At 43.3% G+C, this 23,183-nt stretch overlaps 1 protein-coding gene across 3 annotated transcripts in view; it reads left to right on the forward strand.

Annotated features, from left to right (window-relative positions):
- Positions 1–972: 972 nt before the first annotated feature.
- Positions 973–23,183, forward strand: part of strbp (spermatid perinuclear RNA binding protein) — a 64,595-nt gene continuing 42,384 nt past the window's right edge. For 2 of the 3 annotated variants that reach the window (XM_079179405.1, XM_079179407.1), the window contains exons 1-2: positions 973–1,157; positions 22,497–22,608. The gene's annotated coding sequence lies outside the window, so the exon portion shown is untranslated. Of the gene's footprint in view, positions 1,158–17,972; positions 18,192–22,496; positions 22,609–23,183 lie in introns of those variants that run through there. The other variant, XM_079179406.1, reaches the window with a different exon arrangement.

Genomic DNA, 23,183 nt, shown 5'->3' on the forward strand with positions numbered 1-23,183 from the left:
TTGTTTTAATTGGTAACGCCCGCGTAGATTGACGCCGTGCAGGAGGGGAGCGGGGGGCTTCTTTCGGTGCTGCACGCAACCAGGCGAGCAGAGGCAAGCTTTTATTGCTGAATTATTTATAAGACTGTCTGGGACTTGGAGAGAGAAATGCTTCTCTTGAGAGGGAGTGAAGATATTCCTAGACTCTCTCTAATCGGGATTATTTCCATTTAAATGTCCACTTTTTTATTTTACTTTGACAAATTCAAATTATAGACTAGGCTGATTATAAGGCCGTGCGTTCCTTTTTGTTTTGGCAAATAAATCTAATTAAGTGCTGACAGGATTAGGCGAAAATCCAATTAGCTGACCATCACAAAATAACTAAATCAAGCTGTTCAGTCATGACTCGCGTATGAAGTAGCTAATACGCACTCTCGATAGTCTGATTCTAGCTTTTCAAATGGTAGACTGATCTAATTTATCTTACCCAGCCAATATCACTGCAAATTAAATGTCTTTTGAGTTTTGGACTGTTACAAAATAAACGCTCATGGGAACTTGTAATGTTGCATTTGTCACAATTTTCTGACAGATTACAGCCTCAATTTAACGAGTGTTAAGCATTAATCTGAAAACAATTATATTGACAGGTTAATTGATGGCGAAAATAATCAATAGTAGTCCCAAATTTAATTAAATTAGACGCAGAAGTGAGTAACAGCCTTTTCTACAGCTCTATTGTCTATAGATCTGCGGTTGTTTATTTCACTGCCACTCCTCTGCTCGTCTCTAATGCTTCCTCCAGAAAAACAAACAAACAAACGAATAAACAATTAAATAGACGCATTTGCCAAGCTATGTGTCTGCCTTTTCGCAGCCCTACTCCACCGGAATGAATCGACTCGGTCCGCACCTGCGCACTCGCAGCAACAGCCATCTCTAGGGAATCTCGCCCCTTTCTCTTGTCTCGTGCGAGAGCGGAGAAACCAGCAGGCGGCTCCGGGCTCGCGCTCGCTTCTCTGGTTTGTGAAGGCACGAGCAGTCCGACTTCTCCTCGTTGCGGCTGGACGGGTGACAGCTCAGCTCGGCTCTCTCATTTTCTCGGATTTTCGCCTCTTTTGGATTTCTATGTTTTGGTTGCAGTGACGGAATATCGACAACTTATTGCTAACATCGTAAGTTGCTTGATATTTTATTTCCAGCTCTGTTTTTCTGTCCATTTTACGAGGGTTTTGCACGCATGTTCAGCGCTGTCACACCGAAGACATAAGATTCTCGGGAGTTTTGGCTCATTTCTTTTATCTCTCGGTCTGTAGAGTTGGAAATGTATCGTCTCGTCCTTTGCTTTTGCTTTGTTTTCTTTTTTCCCCCCGTGGCAAGAACAAAAAGAGAAACTCTACACGTGATGAAACGTTAACTTTCCTCGTGTCGTGGGTCCACTGTGTTTCCAGTCCGCGTTTGCAGGACGATGTTTCGTTGAAGTATCCTGCGAATAATAAGATTTAGGAGACGTGAGGTGGCGGGTTGACTGTAGCTCATCTTTTTAAAGCAGGTGTCTGACGGACCACTTCCGCACTGTGCTGTATGAGAACCCATTGAGGTCTATTTTAATCATTTTCTCCAACTCGTGTTCGGCTACTAGAGGTCCAGCTAGTGTTTAATTTAGTAGCCTTAATAGATCGTATTTTTCATTTTCAGTATTTTATTTTCATTTCCTCTTTTTAACCCACACGAGGCACTGTTTTAGGGAACCAAAAGTAAAGTACTGAAGCACCGTATTTCATCATTGAGGTTATTTCCTCATACAATATACTGTCTCTGTTTTGTGTGTGGGTGTGTGAGTGTGTGTGAAAGAGAGAGAACGTGTTTGTTTCTGCGCGTGCGGTCATGCGTGCGTGGATTGTAAGTGAATGACAGCGAGTGAAAGAAATCCCGAGCTGCCTTCTGTTCCTGCTGAACCAGCTCGGCTGCGTACGTAAACCTGTTAAGTAGGCCAGTCGGTAAACGAACACCGTATTGTCGGTCCTACGACAACCGGAAAGACCACAAAAGACACACAATAGTCGGTGTGCAAAGGTCTTCGCAGCCGCACAGTTGGTCCTGTCATGCAACACTTCCCCCCCCAAACAGGCAGTTCCTCTTGCTGCTGAAACGGCATTATTGCAGATTTTGGCATCATTGCTCAGTCTTTTTTTGAAATGTGTGGACAGCTTGTTTTTGTATTCATTGACTGGCTAATTTGAGCTGCATGTGGTCTCTGCCGCGGTCTATTGGTCTGCGCTGGTTTCAGGAGTTTTATCAGCGCTCTGTGCCCGGTGCAGGGTCTCCTGGCTTGACTAATAGCCTGTTGCCTGTTGGGTTATTTTTGTTTGCTCCACCCTGTTTCATGTGCGCAGGAGGTGTCCCTGTTAACACACGCGGCCACACCTGCCCGGGTTAGATAGAAATGTGGGGAGTCTTTGTTTGTAATGCCCGGCCCTTTCTTCGGATAGAGCTGATTTCAGTGGAAGCGCCATATAGTGCTCGTCTCGAACTGCGTACAGTGGACTCAGTGAGAGAGAGAGAGAGAGAGAGAGAGAGAGATGGAGTAGGTTCATCCTTGCTCTTTTAAGTATGAGTGACTGGCAGTGATTTTGCAGTGTTGCGTATTTTCTTGTGTGCGTTTGTGTCTTCTGTGATGGACAAAGTATCCGGTGGCAACTTACCAAATTGAGCAGAGCACCAGCGATAGGGCAGGTTGAGAAAGTGTGTGTGTGTGTGTGTGCGCGCTCCAGGCCCCCATGAGCACTTTCACAGACTCTTTCTCATCTGTATTGACTTTGCAGTGAACTCTCTTATCAGTATGGATGAGATAAGAGGATGACAAGTAGGGAGAGAGCGAGCTTAATATTGTATGTTGCTTTGTCTCTGTCAGTACTTCTCTCTTCAAGCATCTCTTGGTATTTCTTATTTTTATTTTTAATCCTAATTTTTGGGGGGAAATGTGACACATTGCTTTTCTTAATTTTCTTAGACAATATTTTTTTTCTTTCATTTTGGCATCTCCAGCCCCGTTTTGCCCTTTATCCTCTTACACTTATAAATAAACCAGACGTACATTTTAGTCCTAGATGTAGTGCATTATTTGCCTTTTTTTAAACATTCTATATTTAGCTTTTGGTGTGTGATCCTAATTTTCAAACAGGTGATTGAAGCACAATGGGTTTGAATTGCTCCATTGGGTTTTCGAAATTGCTTTAATTTCCACCACTGAAACGAACTTGGGCCCAGATTCTCAGATTAAGGACACATCGGTACACTGAGCATGCATGGCGAAGACAGAAACCAGAAAAACACGGTTTTGTCAAGTAAATTTGTTCCAATCTATTCCACACTCAGTCAGGTAAAAAAAGAAAAAAAAACATTTAATTTATTTTCACATCAAGTCCATTAGGTTTTATTGACATAGCCCAATTACAAATTCGCCTCCAATGGCTTTACAATTTGCACACAACACCCTCCATCCTGAGATCCTCCATTCTGATGAGGGAAAGAAACGTTTAACAGTGGGGAAAAAGAAAGACACCTCAGGAAGAGTGAACAGTTTTACTTCCTGTCTCTGTCCTTTTTCACTCTTAAAGTTGCCATCTTCCCCTTTGTTTGTCTGCTGTCAGCTCTGTATGTTTAGCCTGACTCAGCTCTTTCAAATCCACCCGTTCTATGTACGCCTGGGAGCGGTGCACCTCGGCTGCTTGGGGGTTGCTTTTAGTCATGTTCTTGGTTCAACCTGCTTAGACTCTCAGTTGCGGAGGACTCGCAGTTACAGAAGCGTCACGGGACGTCTCTTTTCTCTGCAGCACGAGTGTTCCAGTTGCCCATCAGCGAAACACGAGTCCGCTCACCAGTTCTCAGATTCAGGCGTACAGCAGCACATTTGAGAGTTCTCATCTGGCGCGGGAATGTAGCCCTAATCCAATTGGCTGGAGCTTTAGTAAAAGCTTTCCTAATTGGCCCGACAGGGGCAGCTGGCTGCCACGGTTCCAGTATAAGCACAACAGGGAGTTGGGGGAGCGTCCCAGTGGTGCTGTGGTGCAGGAGAGACTGAACAAAGGGCAGATAGCAGAGAGAGCGCGTGCTACTGTTTTGAATATTCCCTCCACATGGCATTATAAAGGAAGGAACCATCCAGCTGACCATCTCAATTTCAGCTGTGTTGTTTGCCAAACACATGCAAATGCACACATGCAAACACACACTACCCTCACATTCCATCTGCAGGAACACGAATGACTTTTGTCACACAAACATGTTTGAGGAAACACCAACTGCAAGCCAACTGGCTGAGGAACAACACCATTAGCAGAGGAATATTGACTGTGTTTGTGTGTGTGTGTGTTGTTACAAGAGGAAGAGTGGTTCGTTGCTGCTACGTACAAACATCTACTGTCCCTGTTTCCTTTCACCTCAGCGTGGAATCCAGGAATAGCTCAGAGTGACAGAGACAAGAGATGAGAGAGAGAGAGAGGGAGAGGGAGGGAGGGGGAACAAAGAGGGACTGCCAGACAGACGCAGGCAGAGAGTGTGAGAGATGGCCATGTAAGGTTTCCTGCACCACACACACACACACACACACACACACCTACACACACACACACACACACACTCTGAACCTGAAATGAACTGTTCAGGGTTTGGCTTCTCAAGTCACCGTTAACTTGAACTTTGGCTTTGTGTGGCTGCTTTACAATGAAACAAAGGGAGCCTTCAGCACCAGATGCATTGGGGAACGTGTAATAGTAGTGAGTTCCTGCTGAGGAATGGCTTGTTTTGTTTGCGTTCTCACTTTATTTATCCACGCTATATGATTAATTCATTTCCCATTAGGCCTATAAAGTTGACAAAGTTAGTGCTTAACAAGGTACAACTTCTCAATACTCATGATTAATACAAAAACTCTATTTCCTTTTTCGTGCACACACACACACACACACACAGGGTGGTTATGCATTCTTGTGGGGAACTAACACAATCTTATGTGGATTCTCTATTAATTAAGTAATTGTGTTAATATCATCTTAGTGAAATTGTTAATTGGAATTAATGCAGCTGTTGCACACATGTTCGACCTATCATACATTTTCCTCCAGAGATGGAGAAAAATATAAAATACATAAATATGAATAGTTCTTTAATTAGCAAGTGAGAGCGTGTTTCCCGTCATTGCTTTGCACAGTTAATTAAAAATCCAATATTGACGTATTGTAAGGGAAAATGCTCCAGATGGCATTTTAAACCGCTTCATGTGGTTTTACGCAGAATCCGACGACGTGAGACGAAGAACACATTTTGTCATACTGACCCTAAAGGGGAAATAATGTGGAGAACCACACAAACCTAGTCAGGTTACATTACATTTGAGAAATGAGTTGTATTGTATGAGAAGTTAGTTTGAGGATGTGAAAGGAGAGAATTAGTTTCATTCAGTTTACAGTTCCACATTTACTCAGTATCTGGTTACTGTATATATACCTGTGATGGTAATAGCTTGACTTGGATAATAAGCCGACAACCCAAACCCCTTTTCTCTCTGAGACCTTTGTTGTAATAATCAAAACTCTTTAAAAAAAAGCAAGACTAGACTGTTTATGTGCCAACAGTATAGTTCCAAGATGAAGTATTACTTCTCCCTCAGTGTAGTACGACAACCTTGACATATTCTTTTACATTATTATTACGACATTCAGCTGAAGGCCTTCCTCTGGCTTTAGCAAAAATGATGAGCGTGCATACACACACACACACACACACACACACACACACACACACACACACACACACACACACACACACACACACACACACACACACACACACACACATATCCACTGAAGGAGTTAACGACCGGGTGTCCTGGGTTTGACGGTTTGGTATGGAGGGCCCATCTGCTCTGTCACTCATACTGGGACTCACTTGAGTGTCACCTCTTCACTCACACGCTGACAGAAACATGTAATGCATATAGTGGACACATGTTGATAATCCATTTGCGCAGACCCCATCCAAACTCTGAGCTCTCTCTCTCTCTCTCTCTCTCTCTCTCTCTCTCACACACTCACACACTCACAACTTTCCCCTATCCCCTCTAATGTCCCGGCTCTGCTTACTGCCTCAAAAAGAGCTTAGATCAGGGAAACCATAGCTCGCTCTGATGTAGACTTCCTGGAAGATGGGGCTATTTATTCAAAACCAAATCAGACCATGTTTGGACTGAGACTGGAGGGCTTCCAGCTGGAATCCCAGTATGGTTTTAACAAATTTGGTTGAACCAAACCACCGTCAAGGTGCAGCGGGGCAAGGCAGTCCCCAACAAGCGGCTGGAGGCTTGTGGTTGCACTGCGATGTGTTTGAGCCTCAGTGCTGGCGCAGCCGTGGCTGTTTTTCAATTGGAAAATCTCATCACCTCGCCAATGTATGAAAGGCTGTTTGTCAATCACAGTGTGACATGTTGCGTTTATGAGCTTCATCTGTCCCTCCATTCCTCTTCCTTATTAATACATTAGAGCAGATGAAGTGTTGTTGGCTACCCATTTTTCACAACAAATAAAAAAAACAACACTGCCAGCTCTTGTTGTGAATTTGTCGTAGCTGTTAGTGCCTTGAAAAACATAATCCAGCTCAATCTGCATTTGACAACAAACGGTGCTAAACTTTGGAGGATGGACTTATCTTCTAATCCAAAGAAGCACTTGTTTCCATCCTGTAGATATGACGTAGCCACCCTAGCACCATCTTTTAGGGTTATACTGACACTCTTTTCACACTTTTACACCTCGTCATTAAGAACTGCAGTCACGCATGTCTCCATTAGACCCATCTGAAGCGGCCGTTTGTGCTGCTTTGAAAAGGAACCCACAAGAAAAAGTCTTGGGACCAATTCTTTGAGTCCTTCAGCACGCTTTGAGAACACAGGCACGAGATGGAAAAGGGAAATGAAAATATGAAAAATATTTGAATTCCATCTCTGGAGAAATGAGTAAAAAAGACGATTCCCTCTAAATAAATCTCAATGATGTGTGTGTACACGTGTGCCTGCAGGCGTCTATCTCTACTACAATGACCCAGTGACCGGTGTTAGCAGATTAATTGCTGCTTTCATGTTAAGCTGTGGCGTATCGCCCCCTAATTGGTAATGGAGATTATCGGTGAGAGGCTGCGTGTGTGTGTTTGCACACAGGGGGTGTGCGAGATTTCTTTATCTGATTAGTGAGTTTATCTAATAAAGTAGGATTTATGGGATTCTTGTCTCTCCTCTGCACGCACACACACACGCACACACACACACACGCACACACACACACACACACAGTCTGCAGAGCTCCATTAAAGAGAAAATGCTAGTGCCTTTACTGAGTTCTCAGACCTCTACATGACTTCTCTTTTAAGGCTTAAAGCTAAAACGTTTCATCGTTGTCGGTGCTGAGATCATTTGTTGTTGATTAGACAATTGACGTAAAAGTTAGTTTTGATAGCTGATTAATAGTTTAAATGTTTGATGAAGTAAAAACTCCAAAGATACATTTATTACAGCTTCTTAAATATGTTTATAAATGGAATACCCTTGGCTCAGACAAAAGAAGCTCCAGGAAAGTCCTTTTTTAATTTATTTTTTAGACAAAACGACTAATTATTAATCACACCAATAGAGTATTAGCTACAGCGTTTAATCTGGCCAATTCTTACTAATTTCATCACTTCAGTACTCTGAGTATATTCTCAAGTGATAAGTCAATTACACTTTCCCTGCACATCAGCAACAACATGAAACAACAGTTTTTTTATCCTTTAAAAATCCTTAAAAGATATAAATACATACTATGTACAGCATCAGTGACTGTAAACTGATGAAAGTGTAGACATGTATGCGCTACTTCACGTGTAGAATATACATATTATATAAAGATAAAAGATATTACTGTACAGTAGACACACACACAGACTTGTGTCATATGCCTCAGAGCTACTGAGGTGTGTCCACCCGTGTTTGTTGTGCCTGGGGATGATGGGGATAAAAAGGATGCAACGGAGCAAAACACACACACACGCACGCACGCACACACACACACACCTGTGAGCAGACACATAGCAGGAAGCTTCACCATATTTCTCCTGAGATCCTTTGGAGCAACATCACAGTCTCACTCCAGCACACACACGATTGCCAGCCTGACTTGCATACGCACAGCCACCACTCAGCCGGGTGTGTGTGTGTGTGTGTGTGTCAAACTTCCTTTTTTTGTGTGAAACTAAACCTAAATTCATGACTATAAGTAATCTTCTTTCAGTGATGACATTTATATTTTTTTTACTTCAAATGTGGTTTCTCACGTTTCTGTGTTAACAACTTTTCCGCAGTGCCTCAGTGGAATGCGTCTCACACACACTTTGCACTCCGCTGTGGGTTTCATGTGGAGGTGGGGAGAGTAAGAGCCACACATATATACACTAAATACATAAAAAGATAAGTCATAGAATAATGATACGGATAGTATTGAGAAAAGGAGCTTTGTAAATACGTAGTGTTTCTTCAAGAACAGTCTCTCTCCACATCACGCTAGCTCCAACATGCACGGTGACCTCGTGATTGGCCCGACTTGACTGACAGGTGGAGCTTTGATTGGTGGACTCATAAAGAGGTCAAAGTTTAGCTAAAGCAAACAAACATCACGCTCCTCCGCACCATCAGACTCGCACCAACCACTTGCGGTACTTCTTCTAGCTTTCGGCCCGAGCCGGTGTGGGCACGACATCGTTTTTATCAAGTGGGCGCCTTCCTTCACACATGACTCACTGGCTCAGAGACACGACACCCTTAAAAAGGGCTCCCCCGTCTGTTCCCAACCTCAGCACACCCAGTCACATTACGCCGACATCGTGTCGTGATCTTTCCAGCACGAGCGCCAACGGCAGCAAATTGCAGCGCCAGAGAGTTGTGACAGTAAAGGCCCAGTAAACCTCCGCTGAGAGGGTCCAAACTGTGCTCGCCTCGTAAGTGATAAAAAAGAGGTCTAATGTGTCGCTGGGGGCCTCTGGTTATCAGTAAATTAAAATTGAGGCCTTAAAACAAACGGGTCCAGCGTAGAGCGGCTAAACAGCGGAGATGTGATATGCTGCAGCAAGAGGCAAAGATAACAATGCAAAGACCACGATTCACGACTACGTGCCGTTTAATCACAGAGAAATATGTCTTGGCATCGCTTTATAAAACTCTGCAATCTCAATGAGTCGTACAGAGTTTACAACAAAGCGTTGTTATCAAGCTGCTCATCTGACCCTCAGGAAACCTGCTCCACAGCAGAGAAGTGATCTTCCCGTGTGGTTTCCTGTGAGTGCTTGTATCCGAGGGAAGAGGCCTCGTTCTCTAAGGAATGATGCAATAATATACTGTGAGCTGTGTTATGTTTTGTGACTCATAACATGGACTGTGTGATCAAACCATGCGTTTAATGGGGTGCTGAGACTCGCTGTCTGCAACTCCCGATGAGATAATGCATGTTGTGCAGCTTAAATGTTATTTGCCGTTTTTGACAAGCGCGAAACTGTTCCGTCGTACTTTGGAGAACTTTAAAATATTCGGTTTAGTTGGGGATGTTTGCTCTCCATGGTGCTGAAGTTCTCTGTTGGATTGAGGACTTAAGCCTTGTTTATAGTTGCTCGATATCAGAAATACATATTCACCTCACATCTTTTTATTATAACAGTTTGCTGTTCATTGGCCGGGTACGTGGACCGGCTGGCTGCTCGGTCATGTTAGTCCTCGGTGTTTGAAGTGTGTCCTTGATCTGCTCCTCCCTGCTGTAATGTCGGGCTTATTGTCCAAATGGCTCGGGCCCTTAATCCATGCGTCTCCATGCTACTCAGGATTACTTTAGCGTGGTGTGTTATGTCATACATCCCATACCTCAGACCATGACTGTTATTTATGAATCTTGGACCACTTTGTTCATTTTTTTTTTTTTAAACCGAGTATTTCAGCATGAAATTTGTAAATGGTAAATATTTATTTATTTTTAAAATACATTTCTTATGAAACAAAATGTGCATTTCAGTTCTTTCTGCGTCCACTTTGAATCAAGTGTTATGTGCTATTTAGTTTTTTGGAGCATCCCAAGGCCTGTCATATTCATGCAGTGGAGCAAAAGGAGAAACAAACTCCAAGCTGGTTTGCATAGTTGAGTGAAATATGATATTGAGCGATGCAGGTGGAGGCTGTCGCTCATTTTGGAATCCGTGCCAGGATTTTATTTCCTGCTGGCGTGCATCGCTATCGTGGCACCGTAGGTTGCTTAATGATGGAGAGAAGATGTAGACCCAGAGGGGGAGGAGCAGCAGCAAACGACTTTCAGGGCACATCGGGGGGGGGGGGGGGGGGGGGGGGATTCTTCACCAGCAGAGGAGCTACGAGCCAATCGGAGTGAGCGAAACATGTCGGTTTCAGGATGCCAAAAAAACAAGGCTGTGAAATACGTTTCAGTATTTGTGGTCTGATCATGATGGACTATTAGTACGTGGCTTCACTCTTTTTTTCATATGCTTCCTGCGTCTGGCCCTGATCTTTGGCAGAATGTCAAACAGGAGGGGGGGGGGGGGGCTTGACCCTCAATAGTAATTATTTGTGATTCAAAAGTGAGAAAATATATTTAGATTGTTGATTTGTCAAGGCGAGATAATACAGTTTTATCTATTCTGTTGCATCACTCATGATTATTTGATCGCTGCAGCGACAGATTAGTGACCTTCTGCTTGTTGCTCCTTTTTAGTTAGTGGCTCTATACCTTTAGCCTCCTGTGCTGTCTGCATTGTGGCGATATTGGCAGTTTAAAAGTCTGTATTGGTGTGATATTAGCCAAGTGATAGCATGTTAAATACTTTGCGTGTCCGTCATCTTTTCCTCTAAATATTGCAGTTACACAGCAACCATAACGGGCACAACACACACAGATCCGTCAATGTTACTAAACCAGCATGGCTAGATATGCAGTGGTTCTACACAACACATATAAACTAATGTTGACCATAACCAGCCCGATGTGTAACTTGTGCTGGTTTCAGCACTGAATGAACAGAGGACAGAATTACATTTCTTCACTCTGTGTGCGGGCAGTCAGACTTCAGACTTCATCTGTGGATTACGTGTCGGCTCTACTCTAATCTGTTTCTATTTGCTAAACTGTGTCCGTTAAATGCACACACACACACACACAGGTCTGTGAGCACCGTGCATGTCGGAGATGGTGGTTTAAGGAGGGAAGGTGTTCCTTTTAAGAGCAAAGTCCCAGTAAAGATGAAAGGTTTTATTAATGTCTTTATAGTTTTAATGCGTATGGACTTTAATCGTTTCGGTAAAGTGGATTCTAAACAATACACAGCAATGTTTTCTGTCAGAAACATACAGCGGTTTGCTAAGTTGTTGTTGCTTTGATTCAACTAGTACGGAGGTGCTGAAATATAAGGAAATAAATACACATGTTTTATACTTGTGGTGTTCAGCTCACAGTAGTTATGCAGAATTATCACGGACACACTCTCATAACAATATATTGCAAGGCAGAGATTTTTATCGTCCCAGTAGTTAAAAAAGAAAAAGCTTCTGTGTTAGTTTGGTGCATTCTTGTCGGTTACATAAGAGTATTGAGCAATGTTTACAGTATTCAAATGCATTAAAAGACGATTGACTATGAGTGTTACAGAAAAATGGCATCAATAAAAAGTATCAAATACTGTACACTTCAATATCAACGTTTGTTTTAATTAACAACCATAAATATTGCTTGAATTACAAGTTCTTGAATTGTACATGTCTGTAATGGCTGAGAGATGAAATTGCAAGTGTTTGAATTCACAGTAACCTTAAAGCTTTTAAGGTCTGTCAGCTCACGGCAAAACACACAATCACAATAAAGCATTTTCAATCTTCCACTAATGCATAAAAACACACAGAAGGCTTACAGAGCCACACAGTGCTTCCCTCTGTGACCCCGGCTAGTTCTTTGCTGTCAAAGATCTACTGTAGCAACACTGTAGTGCAGTGTTTCCCCAACCAAAGGCCTCCACGTGTCCGGGGTAATATCGTGTTTTATGTTCATTAGGAAAAGGCTCTCTCCGGGCCCTCGCTTTATAACACTGCAGAGCACCACTGCACCATTAAGATACAAGTTATTCAACACATAAGTATTTCTCCTGTTCCCGTCCATTAAAACTCGCCAACGCCCCGTGCCGTCACATGTACTCTCCGCGTTCACAAACGCATGATGTTGTTCGTTTTTGCACAAAATACAGCAGGTGGTTTTAGATGTAAAGACATGGAAACCTGGAGGACTGCTGCAGTGCGTTACACATGCTGTAGTCAGCGCAAAGCTATTTCTGTTAGCCCCCCCCCCCCAGTCAGCCAGCCAAGAAGCAGCCCTGCCCATTTCAGACCCAACCCTGCAGGTTAATCCAGAGCTTTTGTTAATCATTTTAAGCTCTGGACGCATTTTAAGTAGCTCTATCCAGGCACATGAATGCATGAATTCATGGTGGAGATTGGCTAATTAACAAGAAATATTATGAAAGAGCAGAAACATGGCAAGTGAAAAAGGAACAAAGAGGTGAAGGTTAGCCTGATCATAAGCAGTAGATTGACCTTCACCAAGAACCTATTTGCATAATTCTCCCTCTTTTGACATGTGACTGTTTGAGTTAACGAGAAAATACACAGGTGGGAATTCCCCGTGTGCAGGAGCGCTCCCACATTCATTTGTCTTCTAGATGTACGACTCTGGCTAACACAGTACGTACAGTAGCCTGATGAATAGTCTGCACAATGGTTAGTATGCTTACAGCGGTCTTCATCAATAAAGATTTTAATTACTGCTCAGAATTGCTGATCCGGGCACTTCTTATGGTTTATGGGTTACTCTTATAGCCGCGGTGTTACTGGGCGAACAGTAAAATATTTGGTGCATGGGATTACACTTCATAGATTAAAAACTGTGGAAATGCTTCACAGCGTCTTTGTAATTTAGAGTCCGTCAATAGTTCCAACTTTGAAAATACTTCAATATGGTTTTTGCCCAGTTATGTAAACAAATCATCTTTAATCCTCCGATCACAGTAGCAGCGGTTAAGCAGATACAGATTGTAAGAAGAAGATTTTTAGGAAAAGATTAAAAATGGAGTTCTGCTCACATTTAGCTGAGCTGTTTTTAGGTGCACCACGTAGCTATTCGATGGGTAAGGAAAGCGTGGACAGAAATAGAAGAGGTGCTGAATATGCAAAGAAATATTTGAGTGGAGATAATGTATAAATTATAAGAATGAATGAAATGTGGGGAGAAGTACTGATGGAAGGAGGAGAGATCAAGGAAAGAATGTCTGACACGGACCGGTGTGCAGAGCAGTGTGTGACCAAACGGCCACGGACCAAATAATTGAGTAATTTAACATCAATATTGCTGTAAATTAGTCTTTGTATTAACCAAATTAAAATCACATTAAAGGATCAGGCTATGGAGGCCCAGTAAATTACCAGAAAGGGAGAATGCAATATCACATTAACCAGTGACTGATCTTGTGATAATTACACAGACCGTGTTATAATATAGGAACTCAAGTTACATTCTTCTTATTGCTACAAGGTTGTCGGTCCGTTATCATCGGTTCAAGATGCGTCGCATTGCTTAACTGCTGGGTAATCAAATGTAGTGTGACTAGATGAACATGGCGATGTAACGCACGCCCCTGTTTCATTCACCCATTTGGTGATAGGAGGTGTTGGAAATGTGTCCTTACAGAGCGAGAAGAGAGAGACGGTGAAAGAGGAAGGGAGGCAGGGAGGAGGGTTGATTGCGAGAGGGGGAGAACTCGGGAGCAGAACGGGAGAGAGAGAGGCTAGAGTATGTGGTGAAGTCGAGGCTCGGTTTATTAGCAGAGGAACGAAGGGGATGAGGGTGTAAACAGAGGAACTAGTGGAGAGGAAAGGGAAGATCGGTGGGTACATAGATGATGGATGGATGGATGGATGGATTAGATAAACAAATACACAGAAAGGATGTGCACAGAGATGCCTCTCAGTGAAGGTGAAGAGAGAGAGAGAGAGACTGACTTCTGCTTCACACTGATAGCACAGACGGAATCAATGTGAAACCTCTCTCCCTCCCTCCCTCTCTCTCCCTCTCTCTCTGTGGGAATTCTGTGACCCAGTTAGCTCCTCCACCAGGCAGCAGCAGAGTTATTTTTACATATTAACAGGAGACAATACTTTGTCCTCTGCCCGTCCTCCCCTCTCATCGGTGTGCTTCCTTCCTTCCTTCCTTCCTTCCTTCCTTCCTTCCTTCCACTCCTCTCCTCCTCCATCTTAGTTCCCATCCTTTCCTCTTCCACCATCCCATGCTTTTTTTCCCCTCCTCTTTTCTGGAATTGTTTTTTAATTTGTCCTTTGTCCTCCTTTTTAGAGATTCACCAAGTCTCTGCTTTGTTCGGTGGTATTCTGGTATATTGATGGCAATAGGGCCACAATAACTTGAGCGAAATGGCAGACAATTGTGCACATAAACAAAAGCAAATCATAAATAAAATTATAATTTCAGATGTTTAGCCTATATTTAAATCTCTGAGCCAAATTTCCTATTATACTCTTGGGACTTGACTTCATTTGGTGTTGATATACTCGGTGCAATTCGCGAAGCAAAGCATCGTAACACCACTTATGATTTACATTTCAATGCAAATACACACGCCGTATGATATCACATAATAATATACAAACACAGCCAACGTGTCTGTCCTGTCTGAGTTATGCAGATGATGCTCACTACACAATAGCCTCAGAGAAAAGGATCAAATCTGTTTAATCAGTGCAACGTGTGAAATTGTTCAAATTAAGTTTATTGTAGAAAGATTTGTATGATTTAGATAATTAAAAATAATACACATAACAGCTTCACTCACTGTGTCTGTATTTTCCTCCTCTCTCTCCTCTCTCCTCTCTCTCCTCTCCTCTCTCCTCTCTCCTCTCTCCTCTCCTCTCCAAAGGGACAGAGAGTGGTTGCAGGTGTAGACAGGTCATCTATTCGCCTCCTAATGATGATGGATGGCAGGACTGCAGAGAGCAAGAGCAGGGAGGAAAGTGGAGCGATGCAGGGAGATAAAGAAACAGCCGAGTAAGAAGACTGTGTTTAGATTCGTCTGCTGGCGGGCAGGCAGGGGGGAGTTTTAGTGATATGTTGATCCTCAAGTGTTTATATCGTACTTGTCAGCTACAGTACCTGATAGCCCCCCCCCCCCCCCCCCCCACACACACACACACACACACACTTTTTCTCACCAACTCTGCTGACTTGTGATAGCTTCACTAACAGTGTTCCTGAATTTTAGTGGCATATTGAATTTTCCCAATCATCTCCCCGAACAGATGTTTGTTTGGTTAACAGTAAATCTCTGTATTTTGGGAGATAATCATGTTGTCTTATCATAAAGGGAATCCTCGATGCACAGCAAAGACGCACTACAAGAGATACGGGCAACTGACCACAAGTACATCAAAGGATTAATTACACACTTGTGATACGGTCCTCGTCAAAAGAAGAATACATATTAGATACGATGAGGAGTAAGGCTACATCTAATGATAATTGTCGTCATTGTTTTAGAAAATAAGCTCATGAAGGTGAGGTCTTCAAATTCTTTGTTTTGTCCGAACTTCAGTATAAAACCTAAATATATTCAATTTCTAAGCAAATAAAGCAACAAATACTGACATTTAAGAAGCAAATAGCTAAGCGTAGATATGAAAACACAATACTTTTTGTGACCGAGTTGTGAACCTCAGAATGTCACGTATTGAAAGCTGGTGGCACATTTTGGTGAAATTAATTATCTTGTTTGCTTGTTCTTCAGATAGTTCCTGATTTCAATACGTTTATATTTAAATAAAGGTTTTGTGCATTTGAGAAATCCATACTCTGGCCCCACAACAGAAACCAGGCTTTTTTGCTCTTTAAACACGGTGTCGATGCTGAATGAGAAGACGAGTGTTGGGTCACAACACGAGCCGTCGCGTCTCTCACACCACAGCTACTGTCTCCCCCCCCCCTCCCAGCGCCTCTCACCTCCCTGCTGTCTGACAGCTTCCCGGCTCAGACGTCCAATAGGAGTGAGGATGTGAGGTTGACAGATAGGAAGTGTTAAGACCCCGTCTGATGGGGTTACCACGCAACACGCACGCACACACACACACACACAGAGTGGTAAAGTCCCAAAGTACAGACAAGGAGGCAGGCTGTAGCTATGGCAACCCTGGGAGAAGGGAAATGATTGGGCAAGGCTTGAATTTGTTAAGTGCTACTGTATGAAGCCTAGGGCGAGACTTAGTCACTTCTTCTCATTTGGTGTGTGTTGGAGAGAGTGGGTGAGAGAAACACAAGGAGTCAAGACTTCTCTTCCTCACCCGTCTTCCTCACCCGTCTTCCTGTCCGTCTTCTTCGTGTTCTGTCTGATCGCTCCGTCCGTTGTCAGGCTGTTGAATGAAAGCTCTGCGTGAGCTTCACTCCCCGCAGCGTGGTCCATAAAGCTGGAAGAAGACTGTGAACGGCATTCATTGGTCGCTTTTAACCTGCGTGGCTAATTGAATGAAATCAAATGCAGGAGGAGATACAAAGCAGCAGCAGCAGAGCAGCGGTGACATCAAATGGAGCGTATAAGCCCAATGTGTCACCTCACAGCTTTAGATATTGTGTCCGTGACGTTGAGCGTTTTATTTCACTCTTTTTGTCCTTTCTTAATGCATCAGATAGGCGCTTTGTCTTGTGATTTGTACCTATTTACTGTGATCGATTCATTCTTTTCTTCATTCAGCGATTAGTCATTAAAAAAAAAGGTGGAAAATGCCCGTCCCAATTCCCCAACGCCCAATGTGACGTCTTTAATAAGCTCGTCTTTTCTGTCATTTTCTGTTGATCGGGTAATCACTTAATGGATTGTTTGTTTCAGCTCTAGATAAAACACTATACTTGAATAGAGGATCCCCAGCATGCTGTCAGCCACAAATGAGTTATCCCTAAAACATCAGAACATGACGGTGTTTTCTATGTGTCAGCGTTTGTTGGCCGCGCCATACAAGATGTCTAAGTCGGGCCTTCTGCGCTGCATTGGTGTCAAAGGCACTTTGCACAGTGTGTGTGTATAGGGTCCTGTGTGTGTGTGTGTGTGTGTGTGTGTGTGTGTGTGTGTGTGTTCTGCTGCAGAATGAGTTAGTGTTGAACCACCGCTGAATGTCGACTCATTTGTGATTTTAGGGACCCACGCCTAGATGAACACAAACCAGCACCAATTGCTGTAACATAGAGGAGGTCTTTATTGATGTCTGGAACAGAGGCGTCTCTGTAGATGTCAGATCACAACCAGTGATTGGGGGCTCGCTCTGTGTGTCTGTGTGTGTGTGTGTGTGTGTGTGTGTGTGTGTGTGTGTGTGACTTTGTGCATGAATGGATGAATGGATGTGTCCTAGTTCAGAACAGTGTGTGTTAGTTTTTGCGTTGGAGCCCCGGCTCAGTGTCTCACCGGCTTTGCTTGAACAAACAGAGTAACTCCAGCAGAATTGATGTGGCTGTCCGTCAACCTCCAGGATCGTTTTAGCGACAAAAAGTCTGGTCACCAGATCATTTCTCTCACAGAGGGGACGGCTGTTCGATTTGTCTGAAGCACTTGCTCCTCTTGAATAAAAAGATGCAGTCAGCAGCAGCAAGTTGCTCTGCAGTGGCTGCATCTGCATAAGCTCAAATTGTTTTCATATTTGGGTGAAAGGACGTCACGCACAAGAATGAAGAACAACAGGCTGAACCTGGAAACTCCCCGTCTGCTCTCAGCCTCCCACGCTCTACCTCTTTCGCCTCGCATTGGCATCTTTGTTCCTTCTCGATATTGTACACACTTCTGTCTTCACACCATACCTCCCACCGGCACCCGCAGTCCATCCAGCCGCGCAGCCCGTCTCACCATTCACCCTCTAGTTGTTTCCTGATTGGAATTCTAAAGCCAAAGCTAAGTCGGTGGAGATCTGCGGGACCGGCCTGCCTCACGTTGGATATATAGAAACGGAGAGCCAATTCCAGGGCTTCCTCCGCTGTGTTTACGTGTGTGCGAGCACACAAAGTGCGCATTTATGTGATAAGAGAAGGCGTTGTTCCTCTTAGGTAAGTGGTTCTCTGTGGACTGCAATCTTTCTGTGCACCATTTTTGGGTGGTATGTCTTTATATCTGGGACTTTTTGAAGTGTGTGCTTACTTGCACCTCGGTGCTCTAACTGGTCTTTTTACACACGTCGTAAATCGGAGGCGTGTATGCAAGAGCATCACTGTAATGAAAATTATTTGTGACGGAGATTATCTGGATTAGGATTACATGTGATGTTTTCAAATTGAGAACGAGGTTGGGCATACTCTCTCGCATCATAATTACTTTGAGGGTGTATGAATATCACAGCGGGATTGTCATTTTTTAATTTTACTTCACAACTTGAATAGCAAAACTAATTTAGAATTAAGCGGAGTGCTCTATTATACCTTTATGAAAGCACTCTGGTGTTTCACAGCGAGATCAACTAATGTGCGTCCCGTGACACGTGAATCTCACTCTGAAGAAACGCTCAATGGCCACATTTTCACTCACTGCAATATTAATAAAATAATGGGATGGAGAGATTGCTATACGCAGCATTTTGTGCTTAAGCGTCATTATTATAATAATAATAAGGCCTGGAGCTATACCAAACATAATGCAGTGACGGTTAGAGACAGCACAAAGTACAGTCATGTTATCGTATTGTAAAATATCAGCAGATCACCAACACGGTGTACTGAGGCAGCACAAGGAACCTGAGAAATCGCTGACTTGACGGTAGTACGGCTTCAGTGAATCAATGTCTTACTTCTGTGTTTGTGTTGGTCATGAATTATGTAAATTAGGCCTTTCCTAAATCAAAGGAACTAGATAAATGTTAATGTGTTTCTTCATTCAGCATGAAAAAAACATGAAAAATGACAAAAATGACCGATTAGTTGACTAATCGACTAAGAGGGGGCATGTAAATGTATCTTTTTAAATGTCCCATCGTGATGTCACAGTGGGCCAAGTTCCTGTTTGCTTTAAACATCCACCGTGCTTCGCGTTCACACTTCATTAGGTTCATTACGAGTGCCTGTGGTCCACCGCTACTGGGCTAATGGCGACATCGCCACACATTACGAGCTGATTAAACACAGCCCCTTTAACTCTGTTTCACCAGAGGCGTGAGGGTATACGGCGAAGGCACCTGCGCTCACGAGAGCACAATAAGCTCTGACAGTGCGACAGGTTGACGGGAAATGTGTCCCGTGAATTCCGGGGGCTGCTGATGAGTGTCGCTATCTCATTCATGTGTGAGGAAAATGAACTGGTGAGCGCTTAGCTTTATTCAAGGAGGTAGATAAGAGAGATGCTCATGCCCTGCCTCTGAATCCTCAAACAAGCCGTGGGGGGGGGCAGAATTCACAGCACCTGGACAGACGAGACCACACAGACCCCTTCATATGTGTGTTTACACGTGTACATTTCCTCCCTGGTGTGTACTTCCTTTTATGTTCACACATGTGTTTTTCAGTTACTTTTCTCCCGGCTCGCCTGATTTAGAGAATGCGATCAGGGCCCACTGACAATCTGTCACTAATAAGCTGAGCGTCTCGCAGGTTGTGTTTTATGCACCGAGTCAGGTTGTTTTTACCACCTACCGCAGCATAAAATCATGTCTTTGTTTACGCTCCGATGCACCACTGTGTCCCAGTTTGACACCCCGCTACTTATTTCTCACTAGCAGTAATGGTTTACAAATGAGATGTGAAGGATCGGCAAATTAGATAATGCCGTCGGCTGAAGGTTTATTATTTCTTACTCTATTGAGAACGCGTGTCAGTCACTGGAGACCGTTATCTGACAGTACGTCTCCATTACCCCCCCCCCCCCCATGGTGCTCTGCCACAGGAAGAAGAAATAATAATCTGTGGTTTTTTTTTAATATTCTTCATCTTTAAACTGATTCACCGCGCCTGTTAGAGGTGTGAAAAATGATGTTCAAGCCTCATCTACATTCCATACTACATTCCAACTATCTGCCAGATTTTCGGTGAAAAATATCTATATTAAGATTATCTTTAGATATGATATGAACGTCCCTCAACACAGTGGGGCTTTATAGCGTGTATGTATGAACAGTTTATAATATCTGTTGGTATCAAACTGCAATAACTAAAACGGATTGCGGACTCACAAGTTTTAATGATGATACAATTATCCTTTTCATTTATGATTCGCTTGTAATGGTGATTTTAAACATAGACAAGATCTGTCGCATCTTGTTTGCCATCTGCCAAGGTTTTTCTAAACAAGGTACACAAAATAGAAAAAACAAATGCTGTGCTTAAATGGAATGAGTCAGTGACAGTCTAGACATTACTCAAATAAGAACATTAAAGAGTTTACTAGATCAGAAAGAGTATTTTAAGAAAAAGGATTGATTTGATCTTGATAAGGTGTTATTAAAACTAACTCCCATGGTGTTGACTGCTCACACCGCAAAGGTTTTATAGCTCTACAGGAAGATTAATTGTGTGTGTGCGAGTGTGTCAGAGTTGTGTGAATAGACAGTCTGACTGGGAACCAGTTTGCCTTGAAGGACCATGGCGTTACATCTACACCAACCAACACCCACCTCAGTTATGTCCTATTAAACGAGGTGTGACTGCTTCCCCAAACAACACTAATACCACACGACTGTTGTGCTTTGATTTTCTTGGCCGTGGGGACTGCGTCTCATATTTGTGGTCGGTTCGTTGTATCAGGTTTGTCCGGATCATCACTGTCAGACTTGGCGACACAGGGAGGGGACATGTATTATGTAGCGTTATTTATTGTATGTTGTGCATTGTAAAGCACTATATACGGATAAGGGTTATTGCTGTTTCATGCGTTTTCTTAGCTCTGCTCATAAATAATGAGCGAAGCAGTTTGATATTTCCCAGTAGTGCAGCAGTGAGGGTTGTTCTTATTGATTTACAATATTGCAAATTAAAACCCAACAAGATAATTTAATTACGCGAGCTCGTTCGTCCGTTAATGGCGCCGAAAGATGTTTTAGCTAATAGAAGAAAGATGACGGTCTAAAAAATCCACAACTTAATGAGACTAATGTTCAGAAAGTAACATGTGAGAAGATGATACAACATTGATTAACAGCGCAGTTCTAAAGTGTCACTGTAGCTTTGCTTCACAGTTAAATCTCAAGTGACTATGAGAATGGTAGTGAGGACAATGGTAGGAGGGTTATTGAGAATAGAAGCAGCTGAAACCAATTAGGGCTCTGCAGGAAGGGTTGCCATTTTTGAGAAATTGGCAATTCTTGGTTACAACTTTTCAACATATAAAAAATACAGATGGCAAATGGCAAAACTTGCACTTTCAAAAGTTAGTGTTGAGCCCTGCCAATTGAATATTTAATAATGTAGTCTATGCAGAGTAGTTTGGTTGTACAGGTGCTTATTACAGTATGGTTGTACATCATGTCACATTTAATTTAAAGTAAGCCACTTTCCCCCAGGCCCATGCTGGGCGTATAAAAGAAGGAACGGGTCAGCGGTGCTTTAGACAGCAGGCAGCTTTTCTCAAAGTCAACCATGTCCTTCAGGAATAAACTACATCCTCTGGAAGTCTGTTATACACTGCTGTACGTTTCAGGCTCCCTCTCTGCAATCTGTTCGCATTGGAAAGCAAAATGTGGAAAATGGAATTGATGTTGCATGCGTGCGTTTACGTAGCGGTGCGCATATGCAAATGAGAAAAGGGAGGGCCCACTTTCTCTGCAGGGACAGGGTCTCAATTTTCCGGTCAGTGAGTGTTTACGCACTTCTGTTTTTTTCCCCCACAAGTCATTTATTTCAGTTTCTGTCCCTTCTTATAATCTCTAGCACCGAGCATCATCCGAGCACCTGGGCCCTGTCTCCTCTGCCCTCACACTAGTTCTCCTCTGGCCTTTCTGGAGCTGTTTTCAGGAAGAAGAGAGGAACAGTACTTTCAAAATGAGGGTCTGTTATGTGCATAAGTCAAGCAGTCATACTTCAAAGCAAAAATAAGTACTCTTATTGCGCAGAGAATAAATATACTCTTAGCTAATGGAGGTTTTAGTCTTTCAACCTCTCATCTTTAAGTGTCTGTTCAGCTCTCCTCTCCCCCCCCCCCCTCGTACCTCAGATGGATAGCAGTGGAGTGTCACTCCGTGCACATGCTTGTGTGTGTGTGAGTGCCGTTGCATGAGGACACATTTTTAATATTTAGGTAAACAAGTATATCCTTAGTTTGACTGCTTCTGTGATGTCAGCGGGTGAGCGTTTCCCTGATGTCAAGCTGAACATAATCCTTAAGTGCTGTCGCGCCGATGTTAACTGACCTTTTAAACTCTCTTGTCTTCTCAGGTACCGAACCCTGCCCGCTCTGACACCGTGACTCCAGACAGAGACGCGCGCCCGACTGACGGACGCTGAATTTGAAAGTGGGCAGATAAACAGATTGGCGGAAAGAGGGGAGGTGAGTGAATAGAATAACGAAATCCACTCGTATTTCTCTCCCGTCTGTATATCTCTGTGTGTCTGAATAAACACAAGCCCCACGTTCCTCCTGTGGTCTGGTCCTCGGTATTCTAGGTGACCACCGAGGTTGCCTCCACGTTAGACACATCTTTGTATCACAGCTGGTCAGGGGGGCTAGTGGTCCAAGTGGTTGCGGAGTTCACTCGCTGCTTGGGTAAACTGCCTACTTATGTATGTTAATTAGCTTTTATGCAATTCACCCAGCGGCCTTCCGCCGCTATCATCTCAGTGGGAGTGTTTTGGGGTCTCCGTGCGTGTGTTTAAGTGTAAATAATTGATTGCTGTAGAGGTTTTAGTGGATTTCTAGTGAGGCAGAAAAGGACGCTCCCAGGCCCTGCTCCTCAGTGTGCATGACATTACTACAACATGTCTGCTGCTGCTCAGAGGACAATCATCTGTAGCTTCAGCCCTAGTTTTTTTGGAACAGATTCAAGGTGATGAGCCAAACAATGTTTTCTGGTTTACGCCCTCTTGTTGTCCCACTTTTTTCACCCGCTATTTACCCCACTATCA

The sequence above is a fragment of the Pholis gunnellus genome, assembly GCF_910591455.1.
Source record: "Pholis gunnellus genome assembly, chromosome: 18".
In the NCBI taxonomy this organism is placed as follows: domain Eukaryota; kingdom Metazoa; phylum Chordata; class Actinopteri; order Perciformes; family Pholidae; genus Pholis; species Pholis gunnellus.